Source organism: Triturus cristatus, chromosome 5_1, assembly GCF_964204655.1.
Source record: "Triturus cristatus chromosome 5_1, aTriCri1.1, whole genome shotgun sequence".
NCBI lineage: Eukaryota > Metazoa > Chordata > Amphibia > Caudata > Salamandridae > Triturus > Triturus cristatus.
In genome coordinates this window covers 839583118-839607958 of record NC_140587.1, presented here as the reverse complement: position 1 = coordinate 839607958, position 24841 = coordinate 839583118, and positions in this window count along the sequence as shown.

Sequence of the window (24841 nt, the reverse complement as noted above, 5' to 3'; positions counted from 1 at the left end):
AGCGCGACTCGACCCGAAGATATTTGAACACTTTACATGAGAACCAGTTACGTTACACAAGGATACATTCTTTTTTTTATAGGCACAGTGAAATTAAGGGCCTCATTTATGAAAACTGCTGCATCGCTGCGTGAAAACAGCGATGTAACAGTTTTCACTTTCCCCTCCTTCCAACATGATTGTTGTGTTGCAGAGCGGAAACCTAGTTATCGGGAATCAAGACGAAACCCCTTACCTAATATCCTCCTTTTGTCACAGACCAAATATCACATTAACACATTCACTCCTACAATCATTGGTGAGGCCCATAACACCAACATTCACACTTCACTTCTCATTGGTCTGCACTTATAGGAGAGATGAATTTTCCAAGAGCTGAAATGAAAGGAATACCTTATAATCCTATAGGAAGAAAATTATTTACACATCTGTACATTAAACTTTATCTCTACCCATCGTAAACCTAAACATTAAGAAACTCCTCCCACGTGATCAATGGATCATTTAGTTGGATTGATAGGGTGATTTAGTCCGGCTAAATACACTCAAGATCCTGATCTATCCTCTCATAATAAACGACCAAAACACATTTGCCTGTTAATCAATATTTTGTTTATCTAATTATTGCAAGAATTTAGTTTCATCTAGTGAATTTATTAATCATTACACAAATCACAGAACACCTTATTTACCTATCCTGGCTATTGGTCGTCCTTTAAGTCATCAAATTTGGTCATCAGTCAGTCAGAATTCGAAAGTCCTCATGCAACACGCTACAGTCCCAGATCAAGGACCAGAGCCGTGCAAGCATCTATCAGTGCCCATAGATTTAGGAAGTTCTCAGTTCATCAAAGAAATGGGCAGCAATTCAGTCTGTCAAAGATTCAGGAACACAGCGTCACCGTCGTCTCCGTCAGCAAAGAAATTATAAGGAAGCAGCAGCCACCCTCTCTATTCTATTGTCATTTTATAATGAAAGTAAGGTCTATAAGATACATTTTACAAAATTTGGGCTTCATCCATTGGTTGGTTAGGATCATCCGGTGAGGTTTCACACAGTTCATGAGGTTAGGTCATATTTCTTGATGGTTCCGCTTTTTGTAAACGTCCTTTGTCAAAATACTTGGCAGACCTCCCGTCGCGACCTTGCTTGGGTACAACAAGAGGGGGTTCATGTCGAGGCCACTGGTACATGTTGAAACACATGCGCACTTCGTCTAAAGCCTCGTGGAATGGCGGCCATCACGTCGAGTTAGTTTGGCGGCCATCTTTGTTCCTAGGCCCAAAGGTCAACTTAAGCGAAACAAATACAAAAGAATAATTAATGCATCGAAATAATGAATATAATGTTGAACCCTCACTAATTCCCCTATGTGCTTGTAATTATCTAGCATATAGCGACATTCAAAGCGTTCATATTCACCCATTGATGTCATCTGGTGCAACATTACGAAATCATCCCGAAAGCAACATATACCATGTAGTATCCTATTTTCTACCATTAGTATGCGCACATAGTTTAATAATAGAAATTATTCAGCCATGCAAATGCTAATCCCACGTGTATTTTGATTATTAGTAATGTCGATTAGTCTTCATGCAAACACATTAATATTTATAATTAATAGATTATTCTATTTAGTATAGGCATGCAAATTAAGGGGGGTATACAAAATTTTGTACTACCCGCTCCATCAGATGCGTCATATTTACTGTATGACACATCATGTCGCAAGGAATGACAGATACAACAGTCTTACTGACGTATATGTTCGTGCAACACTGACGCATTGCTGGAGTTGTGTCGGAAGTGTGACGCAACTCTAGCAATGCAGGGCTCGGGCTATGATTATAGCACTGCATCAATCTTACGCCTTCTGTGAAGCAGGCGTAAGATATTGACACAATGATGTCCTAGAAGTGGCTCATTGAAATCTCATATATTTCAATGTTCCACTTCGACGAGGCTTTTCGAGGGGGAAAACCCACCCTACATACATTATATCTTGCGCAGGTATAATGTGGCGCAGGGTTTTACAAAGTGATGTATCTGCCTAGATGCAGCACTTTGTAAATAGGGCACAACATGGCCCATTTTTTACGCTGCCGGTGCTTCACAAAAGTGACACACCGGTGGCGCAAAAATGTTGCAATGCCTCATAAATAAGGCCATAAGTGATTTACCCAGAATCACAGAATGTTGAACCGACGCCTAGACTCAAATCTGGTTCCCCAGTTCCAAAGTCGGCAGACAGGCACGTTTAATATTTCAGACGATGTGCAGAATGAACTGTCCTATTATACACCTACAACTGAGGTTGTTGATTTCATGCCACAGGTTGTTGTCTTCATAAAAGTTGGAAACCAGGTCAAGTTTTTTAAAAAAAAGGATGGGAATGGCGTGTGTTTATTTTATTTATCTTCTTCCTGTTTTAATCACAGTTCTTTACCGAGTTAACCACATATCCACACCACACACATTCACATTGGCACACACAATTGTCCTGCCACTAAAACAAAGAATTACTTTTCTTGTATGTGCTGGGACATCTTGTTGCACATAACGTCTGTAATATAAAAACAATATTACTTAGAAAACGCGAATAACACACATTTCACAAAAAATGTAGCATTGGCTTTTGCTCCAGTGTAAGTCAAAACACGCACACAACAAAGGATAAAATCAAACATTCATCAATTTCGCCTTCCCAAGTCTTTTCTCATGATTCATTCTTCAGCATGAACACTATAACAACAGATGTTGTGAAAGGAAGTCATCTGTGGAAAAATAGGAAGTGAGAGATTACAACTCAGGTAAGCAAGTCAGGGGGTTTACATGCGGTAAGAAATTACATTAATGCCATGACGACCCTTGTAGCGACACCTAATTTCACAGGTATTATTAAAGAAAAATAGTGAATAAATGACAGCTTGCAATGCAGTCACGTTTTACATACCTTCACTCACTTTCGTGTCTGCCTTTTACTCGAGGATGGTATGTCCTGTAGAATTGTGCCGTCTCCCATACAGTCTCTTTGAACTTCCATCTGCATAGGCAGCTAAGTAGCTGGTTTTATAACAAGCATATCTCTTGTAATCATCCTGAAAGCACTTCAAACAGGCGGACATGCAGGTACTCATTATCATTTCATGCCTCACTTTCAATTCTTGAAGAATGTGCTGACATGCTGAAAACACAGCCTCCTCCACAGCGCCTTTCTTCCATTTTCATGATTTAAAAATCCATATGTGATCCAATCTATTGATCTATTCATTTTCAATGTGGACTTTTGGAAGCTTTGTCGCATTCGGTTGTGCGATGATGACGATCATTGGATAAATGTGTATTAGAATTGGAGTTGAAATCATGGATGCCCCTCAAAACAAGAAAGGGGCATTTGTAGAAGCATAAAGTGCCCATTCAACGAAGCATCCTGATTGCCTCTGGAGGTGTAGCAAATGTTCTAAAAAACTCCAATTACTTTGTTTGAAAGTTACTTGAAAATTCTTCTCACTTAGGTTGTACACCTCAAAAAGTAGGAACATGAATATTCTTTGCTATCACTTGAGGCAATTACAAATGCTTACTTGGATAACTTCCCTGTTACAGACGTATTCGGTTTCATAATCGAACAAGAGTTGTATTAAGTAAAGTGCCCCTTAGGGCGCAATGGGTGTGCGCACCAGCTTTCTACACCCCTTGGGCACTTTGGTATTACAGAAGGGGACGCAGATTCTTCGGTGGCCTCTCCACTAATAAATAAAATATAGCTTTGGTGCACATGTACCGCCGTGGTAATAGCAATGGGGCATTTCCTCATTTACTTGAGGGCATGGCCCCATTCAAACAAGGGAAACACTGTGCCTCCACACCAGCGCTCTATTGTGTTTGCAGAGGAAAAGAGCCCATCAGGAGACCCATAGACTATGCGCCACACATTTATTTGTGGTTCAGAATCAGTGTGTCCACCTCCCCAAGTGTGCCCCTCTGGAGGGGACGTAAGCCCATAGACCCTCCCAAGAGATATCCCTGCAGGCTAATGCAGTCACTCACTCACTACACCCGCCTGCAGGTGATCCCTGTCCCTTTTGAAAGTACAAGTAGGGTGCTGCCTGCCTTGTGAATGTCAAACCAACTGCTTCAATCAGCCTGCCGTCTTTCACTAATGTGCTGTCCCAGCCCTCCTACTCTTGTTCTGGATTTACATTTCTTTTCCTCCCCCCCCCCCCCAGGTTTGCTTCCATTTTTTAAAAACCCCTTCCTCTCACTTTGCTCTTTTCATAATTTCATCACTTTCTCAATCCGATTTACTCCCTTTTTTTACAATCCCCATATCGCCACTGCTGCTCCATTCTATTTTTAACCCCCTTCCTAGTTACTACATTTTTTTGTAAACCCCCGCTCCGACTCCTGATTTATACATTTTTCAAGCCCCTTACTCCCCTTCCAGCTGTACTCCCGTTTAATTTAAAAAGCGCCTTACTCTCACTCCCACTTGACTCTATGTTTCTGTCTCTTTCTCCTTTCCTGCTTCACTCTTGATTTTTACAAACCCTCTTACTATCCCCATAGATTTATGTCTTTTATTACAAACTCATTATCCCACCCATGTTTGAATTTATTATTTTCAAATCTCTTACTCGCTATTGTGCTTTAATGCTATTTATACACTTTACTCCCACTTTTCTCTTTTTCTTACTCCTTACACCCTATTAGGTCTTACTCCTCTTTTTCCATACTAATCTCACTTCACTACCGTTTTTCAAACTCTTTCCTACGCCACCTGCTTTACTTCCTTTTTAATAAACCCCTTACTCCATTTATTTAAATCCCTTAAATCAACTCCAGTTTGCTCCTTTCTTACAAACCCCTTACTCCTACTTTTGTTTTACTCCTGTTTCTTTACAAACCACTTAATACAACTCATGCTTTACTTTTCTTACAATTTATTTCCTTTTCTTTAACCCCTTACTCCCACCCTAGCGTTGGTCCCATTTTTAAAAATCTCTTAGACCCAATTTATTTATGTTGCTCAGTTCGCTTTGTTTTTAGTGCTGGGTGTTTGTCCAGCACTGGAAAATTAGAATGAATGGCACCATGCGCAGGACAATAGGGCGCTGCGTCTTTCTATTGCTCAAGTAGAAGTTCTACTTGAGTGGCAGCTCCCTCAACACGAACTAAAGGTTTCTCAACATGAGTGGTCACGGCCATCCATGACCGCCCACGCTGAGGAATCTCTCCGGGGGATGGTCAGAGTAAGATTTTACTTGCTTGCCAACTTAATGTCGGGGAGTACGAGGAATAAAATTTAGTTTTTCAGAACTTCGAAAGCTATGCGAAGCACAGAGTGGGAAAAATCTGCAAACTCTGTAAGAGGGGTGGAATTTCACACCCAAGCCTACTTATTTCCTCTCATGTGAGTCAATGTTTGAAATTCCTTTACTCCCACATGTTTTTCTTTATTTGTAAAACCACTGGCCCCTCTTGCTTCAATTCCACCTTTAGTAACCCTTACTCCCACTTTACTCCTTTTTCAAACTCCTAACTCCCAGTATAGCTTTCTGCCCTTTTTTACAAACTCCTTATTCCCATTATTCTTAATACTATTTCTTTAAACACCTTACTCCCATTCCCTCCTTACACCCATTTGATTTTATATACCACATATCCCCCCTTTGAGGATCAGATCAAAAATAACTTTATTCAGTCTGAATAAGACCATAAAAGTGCAAAAAACATGAATAACTACACACAGGTCACACATTAAATATAATATTGCAGTTGAGATAGCAATAAGCCACTTATATCCTTAAAAAATAATATTCATAAGACTTACCAAGAACTTTATTGGTAGGTGGCTCATATCCATAAAACTTACATTAAATAAAACTGTACATCACACCTAAAAGGATAAAAACACACATCTTAAAATACATTTTACAAGGACACTAATAATATAAATTACATGTCCACAAGCACCTTCATCCCCAGAAAACTAATAGCAATTACAATTTGACACTCCTTTCATCAAAGACTTTCTCACCCCCAAAGACGAGACTCGCTTTGTAACTTGACTTGCTATTTTACAAATACATTACACCCACTACTGTTTTGCTTTCTTTTCAAACCCCATACTTCCACTCCCACATTGTTTCCTTTTTAGGTTGAGCCTCGACCTGCTGTATCTCTGTATGGTCGTTTAGCACACCTCCCAATTGCTATTGGTTGTTATGTGCGGCATTTAAAAATGCTGGCTTATTATTAATGCATTTGTAGAAATGCCCCTCCCTTGTGTGCTGAGTTCCTTCCCTTGCCATTTCACTAAGAGAATGTTTTTGTTGGCCACCTCCCTCCTCCCATCTGGTTTGTTTATAGCTGGCTCTTGTCTGCACTCAGCGCAGCGCCTGCATTCCTTAAATAACAGCAGCAACTGGCTCGTGTGAATGCCCTGCTTGTGTCTTCGGTATTTTTTACAGTGATTTGTTAGTGCTAACTTTAAAGTATTAAAGGACTTTACATGAGCGCCAGTTGAATTATTTGTTTACATTAGGAACGGGCAAATTGAGTGATTTGCCAAAATTGGATGTTGAGCCGATGCCGAAACTCGAACCCTGTTCTTCCGATGCAAAGCCGGCAGTGTTGCTGCTTTTAAAATCTCTTCCCACTCAACATTTTCCATGGTGCAGAACTCTGTTCCCTTCCCAAACCTCCAAACTTGTTTAATGAGCAGTAATACTGATGTGAAATAATCCACATTTCTTCTCTATGTGGTCATGCTTTCAGTGTCTTTAAAGAGGCAAATTTAGGGGCATATCAGCAAGGCGAGGCGAGGCGATAGAATTATGCCGCTTTTGCGGCCGTTTTCTACCGAAAAGCGGTGATAATTTTATCGCCTATTTAGCAAGCTCACTTAACGCGTGAAAACTTGCGTTAGCGTAGGAATTCCTAACGCCCAGCTTTGCATCTCTAATGAGATGCAAAGTGGGCGTTCCTGACATGACAGGAGAAATGTCGCTAAGCGACATTTCTCCTATCATCAAGCCCCACGCTATGAAGCATAGCGGCAAGAAAAGTAGCGATAACCCCTGTTATCGCTACTTTCCTTACACCTGCTTCAGGACTGACTTAGCCATGATATCCTATGGAAGGTGGATATCATGGCTAAGTTTGTGAGTACCTATCATCAAGCTAACGCCACATTGCGTGAGATTATCGCTGGGTTTCCAGCGATAATCTCACGTTAGGCAGTTAGCGTGAGGATTTTTATCGCTTTTGAGATAAGCGTTGCTAATAGCACGCTATCTCAGCGATAAAAATCCACGCTAGCCGGCGATAATTTTCCTAGCACTAAGTGCGCTTAGCGATAATTATTGCCGGTTGTTGCTGATATGCCCCTTAATGTTTGTGATGTGAGGAGATATTCATGCCATGACAAAGTCTAAACGTGTGTTTATGAGTTGTGGCAATGTTGTATCCTGCCAAAACAAACAGGTTTTATGAGTTTGGACAGCTTTGGCATCACACAGACGTATTTTACATATGCATGTATGTTTGCAGTATTTGTAGAACTTGACAGTGTCGTATAAACAACACAGGATGCATGACTAGAGGGTCAACCGTTTTAATAAATGATGTCAAACAATCATTTTTCTAACAGCATAAAACCTTGACATAACCTCATAATTCAAAGGTAATCTTTTAGGGGAATGTTGACATCATGCTAAAGTGTTAACTTACTTATAGTCAACGTAGTGTTGGTGTGGAAACGTGTAGTTTTGAAGTATCATGAAATTCAAATTTACATTTGATGAAGTAATGTGACCCCTGCGTCACAAAAAATGTATGTCATGTGAACGAATTTTAATGGTGTGTTAGAGATGGGAGTTCTGGTTGGCTAGGGCACGCACCTAAATCAGGCAGAAACCACCACTCTACTCAGGGCAAGGGAGTTACACACTGAAGATAACCCCTGCTCACTCCCTAGGTAGCTTGGCAAGGCAGTCAAGCCTATTCTAGAGGCAATGTATAAAGTGTTTGCGCAACACACTCATACAGCAGGGACACACAAGGCACACTACAAAAACTCCACACAAGGTTATATATCAAACATAGTCTATGTATTACTCATAAAACACATTAGAACATACTCACCTATATACACTGTGCCACCTGGCACTTAGTATGACTTTTTTGGGATTACATACACGACGGGGGCAATAAGGCCACTGTCCTAACCATCATAATTCACGTTAGTTAAGACAGCCAGTAACTACTGGTAATAATGTACTTAGCACAAAGCATGAGGCAGGAACATCCTAACAGGACTCAGCATAGTATATTAGGCGAACATCAACAGTGCACCTTAGTACTTACTAGTAGAGTTCACATATTACCAACTCAGCATAAAAATCATTACGCATTCATGCGCGGTGCCTATGCACCAATGCTGAGCATGATCAGCAGTACACCATAGTCCAACCCTTACAGGGCGTACACATTACTATGTGTGGATCCGGCAGCTGTCCTCCCTGTCCTGTGAGGCAGCCTTCAAAGTACTGCAGCGGGGGCACATCCTGGGCTGACCCTGAAATGCCCCTCTCAACACGAGGCCTCCAAACTGGCCCCCTAGCTGGAACCGCCTTCCCTCAAGAAGTGGCGACAAAGCAGGTCTGATTGACTTGAATGGAAGGGTTTTGAGTGTTGAGAAGAAGATGATGCCAGTTGGAGCCACTGAACATTAGCGATAGCTCTGCTCTGCTGTCTAAGGCCTTAGTCCTGTGGCTAGGTTTGCTGTTTGCTGGTCATACTGCCTAGTGAGAGCTGTAAACCCTGAAGCTGATCTTTGCACATGCATGCTTGCCTGCGAAGGAGAGATCTTGCTCGAATCATAAAATCCATGTAACCTGTGGGGGTAGCTTTGCTGTTCCAACTGTTGACGACAGCCTTTGGAGCCTCTGAAAGAACTCTCCTGTCTCAGACATTATTGAGAGTGACGTGGTACAGTCAATAGCTCTGCTGTTTTAAGCATTGCTGAGATATGTGCAATGAGAGAAGGAACTTGTATCTAAGGGCTTGCTGAGAGCAGTGTAGCCTGAGGCAAATATGTTGTGACTTTGTGTGCTGTGATGCATTTAGGCTAGTTCTACTGACTTTCATGCTACCTAGATGTGTGTAAATTAAGTATTGCTCTGCTCTCTCAGTTGTTAGTGATGGCAATGGAAACTGAGGGATAGCTCTTCAGTCTTGGCAGTCACAGACGGCATTGTAGCCCCAGGAAAAGATCTGATGTCACAGGCCTTACAGAGATGTGTCACCTGAGAGGCTGGCTCTGTTCTTATACTAGTTACTGAGATGTGTGCATGCTAAGAAACAGCTGTGCTGCCCATGGCTTCGCCCACATCTGTGTGACTGAAGAGGAAGTCCTGCTGTCCCAAATGTTCATCAGAGTTCTGGAAGGTCTTACAGTATCCGCTGGCTCAAGCATTAAGGAAATTGATGTAACCCAATTGATAGCTCTGCTGTCTGAAACGTTACTGGGAGATTTGCAACCAAGGAGGTATCTCTTCTGTCTAAGGCTTTGATCAAAGTAGTGCAATCTGATGTAGATCTGTATTGACTCAGACATCGATGAGAACTGTGATACTTGTGGGGTAGCTCTGCTGGCTCTCGTGCTACCAACATGTATGCAAACTAAGTATAGCTCTGCTGATCCAGAGGCTACTGACAGTAGTGCAAACTGAGGGATACAAGACACATGCCTGCAATTTGGCCTACAAAATTATTTTCTGTGCATTTTGTTCTTTGTAAGTGGATATAATTTGGACTTTATATAGCCATACACGTATTTAGGAATTAGGGGCCCATACATCAATGTAGGCTTTTGCGATTCCTTAATTGCGATTAATAAGGGATCACAATTAAGGAACCCAAAATCCTATGCATGTAGGAATCTCTTAAACAATAGCGATTCCCAAACATTCCTTAATTGCGAGTCACAAATTGCGAGTCGCAATTAAGGAATGGCTTCCCATCCATTCCTATGGGCCTACAGCCCCCCCACCCCCCAGGGCATGTGTGTGTGTAACATTCAACTTTGAAAAATGCACTTTAGTGCATTTTTCAAAGTTTTCACTATTACCACCGGGCATTATTTTTGGGTAAATAGCAGACTCTCATAGCGAAATTGCTATGTTAAATGGCGTCTTGAATTGCATGGAAGGAATCGAAATTTGCGATTCCTTAAATGCAATAGCAATTTGCGATTTTTGCATTTGGGATGATGCATCTCAAATGCAAAAATAGCGGTTGCAAAGGGGCAGATTCTGAGAATCTGCTCGTTTGCGACTGGCTTTTGCCTTGATGCATCTGGCCATTAATCTATCATTGAACTACCCAGGATAATGCCCTGCATGGCTAAACACGTATTAGGCCCTAAAGTTGAGACCTATTGCCTATGCCAATGCATGTTTAAACAGCCTATTACTATTTCTTCTTCTTCCATGTTTACCCCTTCCTGTATATCCACCACCTTTTCCCTTCTTAACTCTTTATCATGCTGTTTTTTAAAATAAACATTTACCTTTTCCACAGAAACATTATATTTTTGTAGAAAAGGTAACTCGCAAATGTAACTTTTTTCTAAAGTGACTTTTCAGCAGCTTTTTTTCATCAGGCTGAATTTCTTAATTTTCCAAATTCTTCATAATGACGGACTACCTTACCTGTTCGGAGGCACAGAACAGAGCTGTGCAGCTGCGCTCATTTGAGAGCAGAGCTCAGAAATACGAAGTGACAACCCCAGCTTATGATTTGTGCTGCCTACAGCTCATGTACTACCTCACACTTTTACTGAGTTAGTAAAAGCACTGTAGACAGCACAATTTCCAGGAGAATCATGCACTTCTCTTCTCTGTGCCTGTGTGCAGGCACAGATCATGTTCATAAAAAGTATTCCAAAAGTCATTTTTTAGGTAACGAGAAATGAGCATTTTACACTCAGCCGTAGTGTATGCTTTAAGTAGACAGCCCAGTGTAGCAGCGGTGCAGCCCTTATGCCACCAGTCACAGTATATAGGTGGTGGCTTCTACAATTGTATTGGCACAATTATAAATTGCTTGTCTTGTTTTATTACAAATTCCTGTCATTGTCGTAATAAAAGCATCCCACACTTTTTGAAGTATCCTGAAATATTATATTGTGTTTGATTTTGAATTGTTTGGAGCCGTGTTATTCACAGGCCACACTTTCTCTCTTTGAACCACAATGCACCTTTTAAAAGGTGAACAGGCACAAACACAAAAAGTGCACCCTATTATGATAAATGTGCTGCCCTTAAGGCAGAGTTGAATTGTAGCTGTCCTGGGGAAGCGCATTTTAGCCTGTAAACAGCCGCTCCTTGTTTCACTGTGCAGGAGACAACCTGCCAGCACTTTCTAGAAGAGAGATCCCCTTGCATGCAGTTGAAGTGAGTGACTGCTACCGCCTGTGTGGCAGTGCCTCAGGGGACCATGAGACCACTTACTCCTTTTCCTGAGGTTGCCCACCTTTTTGTGGAGCACTGCCAGTGCACCTCCTCACAGCTTGTTTGCCTTTGCACCCACATCGATAATACATAAGTGGTGCTGGGAGGTGAGGCAGTGTGCTCTCAACCCCCATTTGTTTGAAAAGGCTCCCTTGAGCCACTGAGCTGACGAGCTCTTGGCGATGCACCTGTGCGCCAGAGAGAGGTACTGAGACCTGAGAGACTATGGCAGCCTTTCCAGCAACCCCAGAAGGAATTTTCGTTTTTTATCTCTATTGAAGACGGATAATATCCAGAAACACATGTGTCTAGAGATTCACAGCACTAACCTGCACCAACTTTGGTGAACCACTGCAGCTAAAATTCAAGTAAGAAATCACTGTGAACTGCATTTACCACAATGCTAAGGGGCGAACTGTGGTGGGAGGTGAGGCAGTGTGCTCCCATCCCCCATTTGTTTGAAAAGGCTCCCTTGAGCCACTGAGCTGACGAGCTCTTGGCGATGCACCTGTGAGCCAGAGAGAGGTACCGAGACCTGAGAGACTATGGCAGCCTTTCCAGCAACCCCAGAAGGATTTTTCGTTTTTTATCTCTACTGAAGACGGATAATATCCAGAAACACGTGTCTAGAGATTCACAGCACTAACCTGCACCAACTTTGGTGAACCACTGCAGCTAAAATTCAAGTAAGAAATCACTGTGAACTGCATTTACCACAATGCTAAGGGGCGAACTGTGCTGGGAGGTGAGGCAGTGTGCTCCCATCCCCCATTTGTAATACCAAAGTGCCCTGAAAGAACACAAAGCAAGCCCTATGCGTTCCCAAGGCACTTAGTTTAATACAGTCTCTGGTGTCCCTTACAAGGTGTTTTCCCCTTTAATCGCTTTCGTTGTAAACCCAGAAAGCCAGGTCCAAAGATATCTTGGCTTGCTATTTAATTACTTCTATTTATTTGACTTTATTTTTGATGCATCCCTTTTCTCCTCAGCGGCATGCAAAATTGCCTCTTTTTCATGAAAAGGCAGGACAATTTCACAAAATGATACTTTCAGAGTAAAATGTAATTTGCTGGTAACTCTCTGGACTCCTGATAACGTCTTGAGACTCGATGGAGCAGAAGTTGTCTCTCATTGGTTTCTAATGAAACGTTTTTACTGATAGTGCTTGCTCACTTAATAAAAAGTTACATGAAATTGAGTAATTGAGTAATTGATCATTTAAAAAAACTTTACAAATTTTGCGTAAGACGAATTTCAATCATTGGGTGGGTTTCACTGACGTAATAGCATTTATAGAAATTTATAGAAATTACGGAGGAGTTTGAGAGGCGATTGGGCGGTCCATCATGTCGTCTCTTCTAAATGAACCATCATCAAGCAAGGTGTGCCGTTCCGGTATGGGTGCAACACTTCACTGTTGTTGGTTGAGAAAAGTCAGACGGGGGGCATCCCTTTTAGGATGCACTGGCCCTCACCCACATAGTTAACATGCTTCATCATCGAGCCATGCTCCTTGCTGGGTGGGAGCTGCAATGCCCAGCGGGCCCATCGAATGGGGGCTCTTTGCCAGAGATCTTTTGCCTCATACTGTCAGTAGTGAGTTAAAAGAGTGATACCCTGTGCTAAGCCTGTGAGGGGGATGAGGCAGATTGGGAAAAAGGAGAATGAAATTGGGTATAGGTTGATAATTATTGGCAGAACCTAAACATATTACATCCAGGTTAGCTGCGTCATAATTAGATAACATGTCCTCAAAAATAATAGCCTTATGTCAAAAATAAATTATCACCATGAGAAAATCAGCTGCAGTAAAAGAAATGCTAGACAACCTGGGTCGATGGTGAATTATGCTGTTACTAAGTGGTGATCTGTACACAGATACCAGAATCTATGCAATGTATGTCACCATCACTTGAATTAATAAAGTCATATGTGTTAGAAAGACCAGATACTGTGGAACAGAATCATCACAATCATCGTAAATTCAAATTTTATTAATTCATTGAAACTCGATCTTCCTTTTAAGTTGGGGGACTCAAAGTACGCATTGAGTACAATATCCTGTTAGAAGAGAAAATATCTTTTTTTTACAGATTCTGGACCCAAGTAGTCCCTAAGCTGTATGCAGTTTTATCTCACTGTGAAGCTGTCCATGTGCTAGTATAATACATTTAATAAAGGTAAGGAGATGTTTGCAATCCTCTTTGTAACATCTTCTGGGGCTTATTTACAAGCCCCTTGCGCCACTTTTGCGTCATTATTAACATGGGAAAAGTGACGTACGGGTGGAGCAATGGGCTTGGAAATAGCCCTTCTCTAAGAACACTTCTGCAAGACTCACTGAATCCTTAAAATGCGTTCATTTTGCTTTCTCAAGTTGATTTGCAGCACACAGTGAGAGCAGTGGCCATTTAATTTACAGATTTGTTTCAACACTTCCAGATCATATTTTCCTGCAGATAGGATTTGGTTCTTAAAATGCACCAAATTATTTTGGAATCAGTGTTGGATGACCTTCAGACAAAGGTGACGGTGTCACCCATACTAATAATCATTGACTTAACAGTGTTATTTGATACACATAACAACAGCATCATTCATTTCTGGATAGGGATCAGAGTACTTGCTTTGTTCAGATCTTTTCAATCTCAGAGTGGAAAAGCCATCTCCATCACACATTCAGATCAGGGATTCTGATGGTAGGCTGAAGAGTGCCTCAGGGCTCAATCATATCCTCTCATCAGATAACATGCAAGCCCACTGAGCGCCTCTGCCCATGCAGTGTTGAAGCTTTCACATTTATACGTGCACCTGTAACGCTCATTTCCTAAAGAACTTTACCTCTGTTTTGTGGCAGCATAATTCCAACAGTGCATGAAGGAAATCTGGGTCTGGAATGGCTGCCATTGCCTGAAACTGAACATGAACAACATGGAGAGCGATGTTGCCACCTGATCCCTTTGAGCTGTAAGGTTTTCTATAATGCAGAGTGTAATGGTGTATACATTTCAACCACTTTATTGTATTATCTTTGCCATGGAACTCTATACAGAAATCTATTTGGAATGATTCATGCCATAACCAGGACAGTTTCTCTACCTAAACCTTGAAGTATCAAAACATACATGCTGTTAAGACATTGTTTTTACTACTGTGGATCGTCTCCTTCATTTACTTATTAAAGCAGGTGCAACAAAAGGGAATAGATAAGCAAGAGTATATTGCTACTGTTAGATCTGTCAACCTTAGAGTGGTCTTCCCCCAAACCTTTTGTATTATCCCCTCTTGAATTTCTGAATTAGTTTTTGTTGGTCTTAGGATTCTGTGTACTCTACCACTGCTGACCAGTGCTAAAGTGCTTGTGCTCAATTTTTGGTAAGATTGGCTTTCATCTGATTGACATAGTTCATGCACTTAAATGTCGATAGTACAGTGGTACACCATATACCCAGGTCCGGTAAATGAAATGCTAGTATTGGGCCTGCAGCACTTATTCTGCCATCCACTTAAGTGTCCATTTAAAACATGTCTCAGGCCTGCCACTGCAGCCTGTGTGAAGTTTAAAACTGCCAGTTAGACTTTGCTAAATAAACCTTCTGTCAAGCCTAAAACTTTCTTCATAAAAGCAATTCATACGGTAGGCTCTTAACAGCCTGTTAGAAATGAGGGCTCTAGTTGGCAGCAATTTGCATCTTGTCCAAATAGAGACCCTCACTTTAGTCAGGGTAAAGGAGTCACACAGCTAAGATAACCCCTGCTCACCCCCTTGGTAGTTTGGTGTGAGCAGTCATGCTTATCTCAGAGGCAATATGTAAAGAATTTGTACACACACACATACACACACAGTAACCCAGTGAAAACCCAACTAAAGGGCTTCACAACAGTTTAGAAAAATTGTCTTAATTTATCTCAATGAAACAAGAAGAACATTAAGGGCTCTAACATACTTGTGTCAAAATATCACTTTTAAAAGGCTAAGCAAGTTTAGTCCATAGAAACCAATGATGTGTTCATTTTACCACAAAGTACCTTAGATGTGTTGAAAGTCAAAGACAGTGCAAGACGCAGGGTAGGTGAGGTGCTGAAAAAGCAAAGAAGTGCATTGGTTCCTTGCTGCACAGGGGAGGTGATGCGTCATCTCCTGACTGGCTGGGGAGGTGATGTATTGGTTCCTTACTGGCAGGGGAGATGATGCGACAGTTTCCAGGAGATGCGGCCTCAGTTCCATATTGCGGTGTGGTTTTGATGAGGATCGTCAAAAATCTAGACACGCTGCATCAATGCGACAGCGATAATGCAGTTGCTGTGTCGATTTCACAGCCATTAAGCAGACACTACGGAGATTGCTCAGCAGCAAAGCAGGTGGTGCGTTGGAGTTTGGGAGGTGCCACGGTCTTCAGTGACACGGTGCTTGGGTCTCATGCTGCAGCAACTTTTCTGACATGCTGCGATGGCACACTGGGACCTGCAGTGAAAGCTGTGGTTGGTGCGTTGAACAGGAACCATACTTCTGTTCAGGCAGCAGCGATGTGTCAATCCTTTGCAGCAGGGCATCAAGAAAAGAGGCGCTGGGAGTCGATGTATGAGATTGCAGCAGGACATCGAGAAAAGAGGCGCTGGGAGTCGATGCATGATTTTCTTCTTAAGATCACCAGGTTACACTTCCAAGGGACCAGGAACTGGATTTGGCACCACTTGGCAAGTCAGGACTCTCAGCAGAAGAGCCCAGGCACTGGGAGGTGAAGTCTTTGATTTTCTCGGGACTTCTTAACAGAAGGCAAGCACACATAATCCTTCGGAGAACCTTGGAAGCAGAAGGTAGAAAGCAAAGTCCAGTCCTTTCACTCCCAGGACAGAAGCAGTAACCAGCAGACCAGCACAACAAACCAACAGGCAGAGTGTCAGTACCGCCTACAGCATCGAGCTCTTCTTCCTGGCAGAATGTCCTCATTCCAGAAATGTTCTGATTTTGGGGTGTCAGAGGTCCAATATTTATACCCCCTGTGTGGGTTCTAAGTAGGCAAACTTCTAAGGGAAGTATTTGTTTTGCACACAATCCTGCCTTTTCCTGATCTGGCTCCAGATACACTACAGGGGGGTGGAGACAGCTTTGTATGAGGACAGGTACAGCCCTATTCAGGTGTCAGTGACAACTCCATCCCTCACTCTAGCTCAGGAAGGCGCATCAGCCTGGTGATGGCCCATCAAGAAATGCAAGGCACACCTCAACTACCTTTGTGTGACTGCCTGGAGTGAATGTACAAAGGCCAACTGTCAGCCAACCCAGACATGTATTCTACAGACAGGCAGAGGCATGGAATGGTTAAGTAAGAACATTTTGACTTTCTAAAAGTGGAACTTTCAAACGCGCAATTTTAAAACCTACTTCACCCAAAGATGTATTTATAAATTGTAAGCCCAGAGACTCCAAACTCCAAATTTCCATCTGCTCCCAATGGGAAATTACACTTAAAAGAAATTTCAAGACAATACTCATGTTTCCCTACGGGAGAGATAAGCCTTGCAATAGTAAAATATCAAAATCAGTAGTATTTCATTAGTACGAAATGTAAAACACACCAGCACATGTACTAACTTTTTGAATACACTGCACCCTGCCTATGGGGCTGCCATTGGCCTATCTTAGGTGTAACTTACATCTAGTAAAAGGAAAGGTTTGGGCCTGGCAAGTGGGTGCACTTGTCAGATCGAAATGGCAATTTAAACGTGTACTCACAGACACTGCATGGCAGGTCTGTGACATGTTAGCAGGGCTACTCGTGTGGGTGGCACAATCAGTGCTGCAGGCCCACTAGTAGCATTTGATTTACAGACTCTGGAAACATCTGGTGCACTTTACTAGGGACGTGTTACTAAATCAAATATGCCAATCATGGATTAAACCAATCACCAATATAATTTAGACCGGGAGAACGGGCACTTTAACACTGGCAGTGGTAAAGTGCCCAGAGTTTTAAAATCAGCAAAAACAAAATGCAGTACTCAGACAACAAGACAGGAGGTCAGTGGCAAAAAGACCGGGGAAACCGTGCCAAAAGATGCCAGGTTGAACACATGTTCCCTCCAGATTAAAGTGGGGAGAGCTACCCAAACTCTTGGGAGTTCTCATCACTAAGGAGGAAGAATCTGGAAAGACCATCGACATTGGCGTTTTCTGTTCCAGGACGGTTTTTCACCCAAAAAATCCATTCCATCTAGGGAGATGGACCACCTCACAATTTCAGATTCTCACCCCTCATTGACATTAACCATTCTAGGGGCCTGTGGTCTATCTGAAGTGAGTCCTAAACAAGTAGGGTCTGAGCTTCTTCAGTGCTGAGTCAACAGCAAAGGCTTCCCTTTCTATTGCCTTCCACCTAGGTTCCCCAGGAAGTAACCTCCTACTAATGAAGGCTACAGTTTGATCTAGGCCCTCTTCATTATGCTATGAAAGCTCGGCTCCCACGCCATGCTCTGAGGTGCTAGTCTACACCACAAATTCTTTGCAGAAGTCAGGAGCCAGGATCACAGGAGCCGTGCACATTGCCTCCTTGAGGGCATCAAAATCAGTCTGGCACACATCAGTCCAGATCACCGGGCGGGCCTATTTCCTAGAAGTCAGCCTTGTTAATGGGGCAACAATAGTGCAATACTCCTTGACAATTCTCCTGAAATATCCAGTGAGGCCTAAGACGTCTCTCACCTCTGTCTGGGTCATTTGGAAAGCCATCGCCTGAAAGATGGGGACCCTGTGGGTCTTCAACCGGCATAGCGTCCACTGCAGGAAGAGGTAGAAGCACCTGAGACTCTGGACCCAGAAGATTGCGGAGGCCCAGCTGAGGAAGTCCTTCCAACGAGCCAGCTATTTCCCAAACAGTATTGGTAGTGATCCATGTGCCACACACAAGATGAGTCATTCTTAGTGTATGTTGGGTAGTGGGTGCCTACTGCTGTGCTTTGCCTATCATGTTTTGAGCAGGAACACAGCAGAGCCCTGTCCACATTCAATAGTCTTTTTTGAGCAGACACCTGGTTAAGTGTTGTGAGTAATCATCTCATGTTGTTAGTTGTTCTGGGTGACAATTGCACCACACATACAACTTGCACCACACTAATCCTTACAAGCAATCTGAGTTTGCAATATAAAAGAGTGCTGTGATGTGCCAGGCCCATTGGGACTCAAGTGATCCCACATCTTTATGTCACAGATATTCAGGGACGACCAAAACCTTTAAACGTGTATTGACTTTTAGGTATACAATCTGAGAATGGCATTATCACCTGTATCAAGCAGTATTAGGGATGTTCATATGGCTATAGGAAGTCATGTGCTCTGTGAATTCGGAGTATCTATCTCCCAAATGTTTGGATCTCAGTGTTTTCAGGGAACTTTATATGCTACATAGGTGAACTATTTCTGTACAGCTTTAATTAGAATTTTCAGGTTGGAGTCCAAAGTCTCATCAATGTGTAAATAGCTTTTGCATTTGACATGATATCTGCCCCAATACTAATTGAAGGTACTTTGCTGTTCAACTTGACCTTCATAACATCATGATCTGTTATGAGAGACCGGTAGATTTGTTAGACTCTGGGCCTTGCGTGAGCATTGTGTAAATCCCAAAATGTTATTCATCCTACTTAGTAACATCAATCAATCAATCATTTGTAAAGCACACTACATACACGCGAGGGTCTCAAGGCGCTGGGGGGGGGCGCTACTGATCGAACAGCCAGGTCTTGAGTATCCTCCTGAAGGTCAGCAGGTCTTGGGCCTGTCATAGGCTCAGTGGGAGGGTGTTCCATGTCTTTGCGGCGAGGTGGGAGAAGGATCTCCCGCTGGTGGTTGTTCTTCGGATGTGCGGGACGGTGGCGAGTGAGAAGTCATCAGAGCATAGCTGGCGGTTGGGGATGTAGAAAGAGGGCCGTCTGTTGAGGTAGGCTGGGCCGGTCTTGTGGAGTGCTTTGTGTGTGTGGATGAGGAGCTTGAAGGATATCCTCTTGTTGACGGGGAGCCAGTGCAGGTTTCTCAAGTGGGGGGTGATGTGGCTGTGTCAGTTGTGCCGAGGCGTTTTGGATGTGTTGTAGTCGTTTGATGAGCTTGGTGGGGGCTCCCGCGCAGAGGGTGTTTCTGTAGATGAGTCTGCTGCTGACGAGGGTCTGGATGACTGTCTTTCTTGTATCTGTCGGGATCCATCTGTAGATCTTGCGGAGCATGCGGAGGGTGTTGAAGCAGGAGGAGGAGACGGCGTTGACTTGCTTGGTCATTGAGAGCGTTGAGTCGAGGATGATTCCTAGGTTGCGTGCGTGGTCGGTGGCTATCGGGGCTGCCCCCAGTGTCGTCGGCCACCAGGAGTCGTCCCAGGCTGAAGGGTTGGAGCTGAGGATGAGGAGCTCCATCTTGTTCGAGTTCAGCTTCAGACGGCTGATCTTCATCCAGTCGGCGATGGCCTTCATTCCTTCGTGGAGGTTGGCTTTGGCGGTGATGGGGTCCTTGGTGAGGGAGAGGATCAGTTGAGTGTTGTCGGCGTAGGAGATTATGTTGAGGTCGTGCTGTCGGGCGACGTGTGCGAGCAGGACCATGTAAATCTGAGAATGGCATTATCACCTGTACCAAGCAGTATTAGGGATGTTCATATGGCTATAGGAAGTCATGTGCTCTGTGAATTCGGAGTATCTATCTCCCAAATGTTTGGATCTCAGTGTTTTCAGGGAACTTTATATGCTACATAGGTGAACTATTTCTGTACAGCTTTAATTAGAATTTTCAGGTTGGAGTCCAAAGTCTCATCAATGTGTAAATAGCTTTTGCATTTGACATGATATCTGCCCCAATACTAATTGATGGTACTTTGCTGTTCAACTTGACCTTCATAACATCATGATCTGTTATGAGAGACCGGTAGATTTGTTAGACTCTGGGCCTTGCGTGAGCATTGTGTAAATCCCAAAATGTTATTCATCCTACTTAGTAACATCAATCAATCAATCATTTGTAAAGCACACTACATACACGTGAGGGTCTCAAGGCGCTGGGGGGGGCGCTACTGATCGAACAGCCAGGTCTTGAGTATCCTCCTGAAGGTCAGCAGGTCTTGGGCCTGTCATAGGCTCAGTGGGAGGGTGTTCCATGTCTTGGCGGCGAGGTGGGAGAAGGATCTCCCGCTGGTGGTTGTTCTTCGGATGTGCGGGACGGTGGCGAGTGAGAAGTCATCAGAGCATAGCTGGCGGTTGGGGATGTAGAAAGAGGGCCGTCTGTTGAGGTAGGCTGGGCCAGTCTTGTGGAGTGCTTTGTGTGTGTGGATGAGGAGCTTGAAGGATATCCTCTTGTTGACGGGGAGCCAGTGCAGGTTTCTCAAGTGGGGGGTGATGTGGCTGTGTCGTGGTACGTCGAGGATCAGTTGTGCCGAGGCGTTTTGGATGTGTTGTAGTCGTTTGATGAGCTTGGTGGGGGCTCCCGCGCAGAGGGTGTTTCTGTAGATGAGTCTGCTGCTGACGAGGGTCTGGATGACTGTCTTTCTTGTATCTGTCGGGATCCATCTGTAGATCTTGCGGAGCATGCGGAGGGTGTTGAAGCAGGAGGAGGAGACGGCGTTGACTTGCTTGGTCATTGAGAGCGTTGAGTCGAGGATGATTCCCAGGTTGCGTGCGTGGTCGGTGGCTATCGGGGCTGCCCCCAGTGTCGTCGGCCACCAGGAGTCGTCCCAGGCTGAAGGGTTGGAGCTGAGGATGAGGAGCTCCATCTTGTTCGAGTTCAGCTTCAGATGGCTGATCTTCATCCAGTCGGCGATGGCCTTCATTCCTTCGTGGAGGTTGGCTTTGGCGGTGATGGGGTCCTTGGTGAGGGAGAGGATCAGTTGAGTGTTGTCGGCGTAGGAGATTATGTTGAGGTCGTGCTGTCGGGCGACGTGTGCGAGCAGGACCATGTAAATGTTGAACAGTGTTGGGCTGAGGGAGGATCCCTCGGGTACGCCGCAGATGATCTTAGAGGCTTTGGAACAGAATGGGGGGAGGCGGACGCTCTGGGTTCTGCCGGAGAGGAAGGAGGTGGTCCATTCCAGAGCCTTGTCTCGGATCCCTGCGGCGTGGAGGCGTGCACTTAGTGTGCGGTGGCAGACGGTGTCGAAGGCGGCGGAGAGGTCTAGGAGGATGAGTGCTGCAGTCTCACCATTGTCCAGCAGGGTCCTGATGTCATCGGTCGTGGCGATGAGGGGAGTCTCGGTGCTGTGGTTGCTGCGGAACCCTGACTGGGAAGGGTCCAGGATTTTGTTTTCTTCAAGGTATTGGGTTAGCTGTCTGTTGGCGATTTTCTCGATGACCTTGGCCGGGAAGGGGAGCAGAGAGATGGTCCGGAAGTTCTTGAGGGCTCTTGGGTCTGCCTTAGGTTTTTTGAGTAGGGGGTTTTTCTCGGCGTGTTTCCAGCTCTCTGGGAAGGTCGCGGTCTCGAGGGAGAGGTTGATGACATTGCACAGGTGGGGTGCGATGGAGCTGCTTGCTTTGTTGAAGAAGTAGTGCGGGGATGGGTCTGACAGAGAGCCGGAGTGGATTGTGCTCATGGTCTTGATGGTGTCATCGACGCTCACGCTGGCCCAGGCTAGCAGGGGGTCATGGTCAATGGTGTGCGGAGGGTCTGTTGTGTTACTGTCTGTTGGAGCTGTCTGGGTGTTGAAGCTGTCATGGATGTCTGCTATCTTGCGGTGGAAGAAGGTGGCGAGGGAGTCACACAGGGTTTGCGACAGTGGGATGTCGTTGGTGTTGGAGCTGGGGTTGGAGAGTTCCTTCACGATGTTGAAGAGCTCCTTGCTATTGTGTGCGTTGTTGGTTGTTGTCGAGGCAGACTTTGAAGGAGGTCCTCTTGGCCGCCCTGATGAGGTGGTGGTGGTTGCGGATGGCATCCTTGTGTGCTACGTGGCTGTCTGGAGTTTGTTCACTGTGCCATTCCTTCTATAGTTTCCGGCAGGCTTGCTTGGAGGCAAGGAGTTCTGGGGTGAACCAGCTGGCCCTCTTGCTGGTGTCTCTGTGGGGGGGTTTCTTCATCGGGGCGAGGGTGTTGGCGCAGTCCTCGGTCCAGAGTCTGAGGCTGTGGGCAGCGCCGTCGGTGTTGGAGGGTTAGGTGGGTGGGCTGAGAGCGAGGTTTGCATGTAGTTGGTCTTCGGTGATTTTGCTCCAGCAGTGGCAGGGGATCTGTTGGGTGCGGTGGTGTGTGGTGGGTTTCTGGAAGGTGAAGTGGATGCAGTGGTGGTCAGTCCAGAGGAGTTTGGTGGTGTGGCTGATGGAGACGTGCGGGCTTGAGGAAAAGACGGGGTCGAGCGTGTGGCCGGCGGAGTGGGTGGGCGTTGTGATGAGTTGCTTCAGTCCGAGGTTGGCGAGGTTATCGATCAGGGTGGTGGAGTTGTTGTCGTTGTTGTTCTCAAGGTGAAAGTTCAGGTCTCCGAGGAGGATGTAGTCAGTGGAGGTCAGAGCGTGCGTGCTGATGAAGTCGGCGATGGAGTCACTGAACTGGGGACGGGGTCCGGGGGGGTCGGTAGACGAGGGTGCCTCTGAGGGTGGACTTAGGGTCTGTGTCAATCTGGAAGTGCATGTGTGCAGCGGTGCTGAGCACGTCGTCGGTGCGAGTCGAGACCCTGATGCTGTTCTTGTGGACGATGGCGATTCCTCCTCTGACTCCGTTGGTGCGTTCTCTGTGGGTGATCTTGTAGCCGTCTGGGATGGCTATGGCGATGTTGGGTGCGGAGGAGTCATCCAGCCAGGTCTCTGTCAGGAAGGCGACATCCGGGGATGTTGTGTTGAGCAGGTCCCAGAGCTCGACGGCGTGTTTACGTGCGGAGCGGGTGTTCAGTAGTATGCATCGGAGGTGGTTGGGGTCTTTCTTGGCGGGTAGTTCGTTGTCTCTGAGGCTGGTGTAGCTGCAGTTCCGGCAGGTGAAGGGACCGTGTGTGCGTTTCGGGGCGGCCTTGAAGCAGGTGTGGGTCTGTCCGGAGTTGAGAGCGTGCAGAGAGCTGGCATCGTAGTGGCAGCAGTCATCGTGGTGGGTGCGGGGGCCAGGGGTTCTGGTGCTGGGCGCGTTCCAGGCACAGATGGGCGCGCCTTCGGCGTGCCTTCTGCGTGCGGCTGCACAGCGGCCGGCATATGTGGGGAGGTGGGAGGGAGGAGCAGCTGGGAGGCAGGAGGCAGGGGCAGCAAATGGGCAGTGGGCAGTCAGGGGGCGGGGCCGCAGGGGACGCAGTGGCGGGGGTGGTGAGGGACGATGAAGGGAACAGAAGGCAAAAAGGGCACAAAATCGAGGTAAAACGAGTGTCACAGAAGGCAAACAGGGTACAAGAATACAGGGAAAAAACGAGTGGCACAGAAGGCAAAAAGGGCACAGAAATACAGGAAAAGCAAGTGTCACAGAAGGCAAACAGGGCACAAGAATACAGGGGCAGCTGAGAAACAGAAGGCGAAAACGGGCGGAGAGGCACAGGGGCAGCGAGGGGTACAGAAGGAAAAACCGGGCAGAGACACGGGGGCAGCGAGGGGTACTGAAGGAAAAACCAGGCTGAGAGACACGGGGACAGCGAGGGAAGCAAAAAAACGGGCATGGACCACGAATAGGCAGCGGGGGAAGATAGAACAACAGCAGTCACAGACACAACAATCAAATACAGGCAATACAATAAAATAATAGAGCGGAAGATAAGCAAACCTACGGCCTACCACTGGCCACCAGGAATGAGGCACAGTTGGTAGCCTGAGGGTGGTGGAGGGCCTCGAACTTCCTCAGCAGCAGCTGGGGCAGGGACACAGAGGCGGTGCTGTGCAGAGGGGGAGAATAAAACAAGTGCCAAAGTATGCAAGGTGATCAACTATCCTAGTATGGACATGAGAATTGAGTGTATCCAACTCCATCAATTCATTTAACCCTGTCTGGGGTTATCACATGAGTGGAGCCAACTGTTTGCAAGTTATGTAGCACGCACAGGTTCATGCTAAATTTGAAGTCTATAGTGTGAACCATGAAGCTGGTGTGATATGTGGACTTCATCAATGTTTTTGGTTGATTTATGATGGTCAGGTGTCGGAACGCATATGCAATAAACCCATGTTACATGTCAAATGAGAAACATCAAGGGCAAGAAAAGGAGAAATAGGCAACGTTGGTGGGGACACAACTGGTCACCCCACCTCCTGCCCCTTCCCCTTCCAAATGTCCTATTCCCATTCCTGTGCCAAACACAAGTACAGCAGAACAAGCAAACACTTCAACAGACACAAGCACCGCACACAAACAAAAAACACTGGCATGAAAGCACTTACCAGACACCCTCACCTACCCACC